A 6,166-nucleotide genomic window follows, 5' to 3' on the forward strand; every position below is an offset into this window, starting at 1 on the left:
GTAGAAAGCAAATCATTTCACAACGCTGTTTCAGCATGTCTGATTGTGGGGGGTGGGTCGTAAACTCTAAACAATAATTGTGCATCTTCTATCGAAATAATCTATCTAGTCAAAGTAGATAGAGTATTAACTAGAACTCATCTGCCTCACAAGAATTGGGAGGGGTGGGAGGTGGGGGTCTATTGGGGTTCGGGGTTAAAAATGAGTATTGGTAAAGGGAAATGTGTTTGGTATCTACATGACTGAGACCTAAACCCGAAAGCTCTGTAACTTTTCCCACAGTGATTCAATAAATAAATAAATTATAAAAAAAAAAATTGAAGAGAAAAAGAAAAAAAGAAAGCCCTTTCTGAGAGCCCACCAGGTTCAAAGGGAACACCACCTGAGAGGTATTCCAGAGCCCTTCCTGACTTCCCAAGGGCAAAATACCCCTTAAGGTGTTTTTCTCTTTTCCTCAGTCCAATAACTATCAACATCTCAATACTAGTTATTTTTGTATAGACACAGTAAGAGATAACATTGAGGCTTGTAGGGCAGCTCTCCTGGGAGCATCTTGCCACAGACTCAGACAACAGCACTCATTCCTAACCCTAGCAGGGTCCAAATCTAGTTATTACTTTTTGGATCATGACACCATTTGTCCATGACCAAGCTCTTAACTTGTAGTTAAGCATCATGGTGCTTTGGCCAGGCCCATCTCGATGCCAGGGTAGCACATAGCTTACTGCTTGCCCTGGTTCCATCCAGTCCCTCCTCGGGAGCCTGCTTATAGGGCCACTAGGAAGTAAAGGGAACTGAGGCTTAGGTGAGAAAACAGATGCCCAGGAGGGAAATATCACTGAGAGTCACATTACAAAAGCATATCTTCTTGTTTCCATACAAAAAGGACATTGCTCTGAATAAACTATGCAAAGGACTTAGGGAGAAGAGAAAAAACAAAAGTCAACAGAGCACAAAGAAAGTTACAAATAAACACAGAGCAATAGAAGCACTGTGATGGGAGCAACCCAATAAACCTAAACTATCTGAGGCTATGCAGGAAGGACAAAACAGTGTTACCCTACAGCCTCCCTCCTCTTTTCTCTTCCTTAGACACATTAAACACTGGTCCTGTGAGCATCTCCCCATAGCATCAGAGGGGTTCCTGCTCTGCACCATCCAGCTCTTAGCTCTGTGGTGGAGGCCTATCTAGTGTACTTGTTTGGGGCTTTTGGGAGGTCGCCTGGCCTGAGTCTCGGCAGCCCCTTGGCCTGCTAGAGCTGATCTTTAGGGCCTACACCTCTTAGCCTCACACTGGCGTAGCTGTTGTCCTTTAAGACATCGCAAGACTTAGTAACGTTTCTCCTACTTGTCTTTACTATTTAGGCCACCTGTGGCACACATGGTCTCCTGTTCCCTCCCTTGCCTGCATCTCCCTGACTGGAGACCCTCTGCTGAAAGTTTCTCGGGTGCTTCCATAGGACCTGGGCTTGCCCCTTTCTCCTCCAACCTCGAAGGGGATCTTGAGTGATAACCACATCAAAGTTACTTGTTTGAGAAATTTAAATTTATCAGTTATTCTCATTTGCTAAAATTTCCACCTAAAGTCCTGGTTACTATCCCCATGTTAGTGTTCCGTGCCTTTACCATCGGAAAACGAATGGGTACAGCCTGCCTATTTCAGCCTCAGGATCCTGATTTTGTTTATTTATTTATTTTTTGCTTTTTGGGTCACACCCAGCGATGCACAGGGGTTACTCCTGGCTCTGCACTCAGAAATCACTCCTGGTGGTGCTCAGAGGACCATATGGGATACTGGGAATCGTACCTGGGTCATCTGCGTGCAAGGCAAACGCCCTACCTGCTATGCTATCTCTCCAGCCCCAGATTTTGAAATGAAAACACTGACAGTATCATAAAACATTTATGAAAGGTACAATGCACTTGCCTCCTCTTTTGAACCACTCTTCAGTATATGCACTATGAGCACAGTTCGTCAAATCCAGAGGGAGGTGCCAGACTTGTGAGAGCAGGGTGGACTGACTCACTAGAGGTGTCCAAACTCCTTTTGTCTTTTAGCCACCTGGTGTTGCTAGTGAGTCAGTTTCTTTTGTTACCTGTGGCCTGGGGATGTGTGGGAAGGAGGGACAGATGCTAACTCTTCTGGCCTGCCTTGTCCTCTAAAAGGCTCATGGGAAGAGTGCTCAAACTGGCCCAGGGTACCCAGGTCCCCAAAAGAGGACTTTTTCTGATGTGTGATGTCTTCAGCCTCTGAAGGAATGGCTTTACAGTTAGCCCCAAATCCAAGCTGAGTTTTTTAAGGAACATGATTCCTTGATAGAACACATCACATGTGTGGAGCTCTGTGTTCCTTGCCATCCACCACAGTTTTTCTTTTGTGGTGATAAGAACTTGGAACTCTAGACCTCACACATGCAAGGCAAGTGCTGTACACCAAGCTCCATCTCTGGCCTAGGAATAGTTATTTATTTATTTATTTATTTATTTTTATTAGTGAGACATCATGAGGTACAGTTGTAGACTTACAAATTTTTGTGCTTGGGTTTCAATTATGCATTGATCAAATACCCATCCTTCCGCCAGTGCCCATTTCCCACCATCCAAGTGGTACTACATGGAAAGTATCATGTTAAGCGAAATGACTCAGAAAGAAAGGGATAGACATAGGAAGATTGCATTCATCTGGGGAACACAAAGTAACAAAATAGGAGACTAATACCCAAGAATAGCTGAGATTAGTACCAGGAATTTTACTCCATGGCTAGGAATAGATTTTTTTTGGGGGGGGGTCACACCCGGCGATGCTCAGGGGTTACTCCTGGCTTTGCACTCAGTAATCACTCCTGGCGATGCTCGGGGGATCATATGGGATGCTGGGATATGGGCCGACCTGGGTCGGCCGCGTGCAAGGCAAACGCCCTACCCGCTGTGCTATTGCTCCAGCCCCTAGGAATAGATTTTTAAGGATTTCCCCCGCCCAGTAGACCGAAAGCACTCCAGGGGAAGTAGTTTCTGCTCAATTCAGTCCGAAAGCCTTGGAAGCATACCCACAGGCCAATAGCTGACAGAGGGAATTCGTGGGGCTTATAAGAGTGCCTAGGCCATGCCGCTAACACCCAACTTTCACTGGCTTTCTCAAAAAGTCCCTTGGAAATCCCCAGCTGCAGTCCTTCACGTCTGACCCGGACGTGGCTGCTTGGTGAGAATGGAAACAGTTGTGGGGAGGGGAGACGGGAGCTGTGTGCAAATAACCACACTTGGGCTGCCTCAGCCCCATGCGGCGCTGGGGCCCTAACTGTCAGCTTTGCAGGAAATGAAAGACAGGCACTAGTGGTTGTGGGGGAGGGGTGGCAAGTTGCAGGGACTGGATTTCACAGACGTTGTGCCTCAGAGACTCTGCCTGCCACCTGTTTCTGAATTTGCTTGTGTTCCTCTGCTGGTCTTTAAACCTGTTTATGGTGCCGCTAGTCCAGACAGTAGTAAGTTATGGTGCTGGAGTCCTAGAATCTGAAGAAACAGAAACAGGATTCGTTGTTGGTTCTTCAGAGCCCCTGAGAGTGAGCAGTGCTGTGCGGAAGAGGAGGTGCGGGCACTGGTATGGCTGCCCTGAATTCGGGGCCACGAGGGCTACGTTCTGCCCATTGTGTCAGCCAAAGGTCTGCGCCCTTTGAGGAGGTCTCTTCTGCCCAGTGGCTTGGTTTCCTTTGGTCTCCTGCCAGTGGTTTGGCTTCTCTACAGAAAGGCAAGGGTCTTGCCTAGTTCAGGACTGATAACAGCAGCGAGCAGACTGCCTCCCAGGCCTGCTTTTCCCTTTTTCTCCACTCCCCACCCCTTTGGAGGCCCGAAGGCGAGGTTCCCACAGCCTGCAGAACTCAACCCATCCTTCAACAAGGCAGGGAGAGTTGGAACATTCTGATCTTGGAGGGAAAGTTTCTGCAACTATAATGGGAATGGGCTGTTGAGGGCCTGAGAGCCTGGGGCTTCTCTGTAACTGAGGCGTTATTCCTTAGACCTGGTCATTTTCAGCCTGTCTGCAATCTGGCTCAGTCCTGATCCCCTCCTTGAGAACCTGATCTCTGTGTATCTAAGTGTCACATAATGCTTATGAACATTAAGATGATCCTTTATAAATTTGGTTCATGTTTAGTACCAATAAAGCCTTTTGTTTAAATTGCCTTATACAGTTGACTAAAGGATTTTCATTGCATTATCTTTGCTTTGATTTTTGGGGGGCCACACCTGGTGGTACTCAGGCGTTCTTCTGGCTCTGTGCTCTGGGATCACTCCTTTCAGGACTCAGATCCCCATATGGGCCACCAAGCATCGAACCCTGATCAATTGCATTCAAGGCAAGCGCCTACCTGCTATACTATTTTGCAGCTCCTTTTTGCATTATCTTATTTGACCCTCACAATATTCCTTTGTCATAGTTAGCATCCTTCTTCAGAGAGGACATTCAAGTGATTTGTCCATGAGCCAGTACTGCAGCTTGAGCTCCACTATTGTACTTACCACCATTTTGGTCCACAAACTGTTTGCAGTGATTATGCCTGAACGTAGTATTTGTTCCATTCACAAGTTTCCCACAGGACTAGCATTAAGCATTTACCTTATTGTTGAGTGAAAGTTGCATGTCCTACACACTGATGATCCAAATTATCCTTCTCCATTCATCTATACATAATTCCCAAATCTAAAGCTGACCAAAGAAGGAGGAAAACTAATGAACCTGTGCAAAGTTTGGGAAAGTGGTCTGTGTCTCCAGCTCCCGTATGACTGCACCTTCCAATCGACTCCAAGAGCTCTTATGTATCTATGGGGCTCATAACCCAACCCCATACCCTCCATTCTTTCCTCTGCCTGTTTGTTTTTGCCATCTGCCTCCATTTGAGGTGCAATTACCACTCTAGTGGAACAGACTTCTGTGATTAAAATATAAGTTTCCAACCAGGCATTGTCCTGACTATACTGCATCCATTCATCTGCCTGACTTTTCTAAGTCATATCTCTGTAGCACTGTCCTCCCGTTGTTCATCCATTTGCTCGAGTGGGTACCAGTAACGTCTCACAACAAATTATGAGACTTGTTGTTACTGTTTTTGGCATATAGAATACGTCATGGGTAGCTTGCCAGGCTTTGCTGTGAGGGCGAGATTCTCTCGGTAGCTTGCCTGGCTCTCCGAGAGGGGCGGAGGAATCGAACCTGGGTCAGCCGCATGCAAGGCAAACGCCCTACCCACTGTGCTCCAGCCCAAATCATATCACTTCTCTCAAAATTTCCTCTCTAAAATTCAGGTGATCTTGGGCTGCAGAAAATACGGTGCTTCCCAGGGAGGAAGGGTAAGCAGAGCGAGGGAAAAGGGTAGAAAGGATAAACAGGTCATGAGAATGGCACTTGAACTTTGGTGATAGGTGTAGTGAGGCTTTTACACACAGTTATGCAGCTGTACTTCTACAAATTATGAAATGCTATAAGCTAATGGTTAACCAATATAATTTCTAATGAAAAATAAAACCCTGTTGACAGAACTATGCTTTTAGGTGGTGCGATAGTGGCTACCAGTGAAAGATGGAGTGAAAGAGAACCCGAGGGGCTCTTCGGTGTTAGGTGTAGTCTGTTTCTTGATATAGATGCTAGTTATATATGTCAGTGCACTCTGAGTAGTGGTTAAATTGTACTCTCTCTCTCTTTCTGTATGTGCGATGTACTTAATAAATTCATTTAAAGGTGCAGTTCTGGGGCCAGAGAGATAGTACAGCGGATAAAGAGCTTGCTTTCCAAGATGATCAAAACCAACTTGGGTTTGTTCCCCATACCCTATATGGTTCCCCAAGCCCACGAGGAGTGATTGACCCCTAAGTCCAAAGCCAGCAATAAGCTCTCAGAAAATCCAGGCGGGCCTCTGTTTCCCAATAAAAAGTGCAGTTCCCAGTCCCTCCCTCTAAATGGTTCTGAGAATCAGATACATTAGCACTGCACTGCACTGTCCTCCCGTTGTTCACCGATTTGCTCGAGGGGGCCCAGTAATGTCTCCATTGTGAGACTTCTTGTTACTGTTTTTGGCATATCGAATACATCATGAGGAGCTTGCCAGGCTTTGCAGTCAGATACATTAATTTTGGTAAAACATAATTTGAATGCTATATACTGCTAAATGCATAAGAA

The sequence above is a fragment of the Sorex fumeus genome, unplaced genomic scaffold (assembly GCF_029834395.1).
Source record: "Sorex fumeus unplaced genomic scaffold, SorFum_2.1 ptg000063l, whole genome shotgun sequence".
Taxonomy (NCBI): Eukaryota; Metazoa; Chordata; class Mammalia; order Eulipotyphla; family Soricidae; genus Sorex; species Sorex fumeus.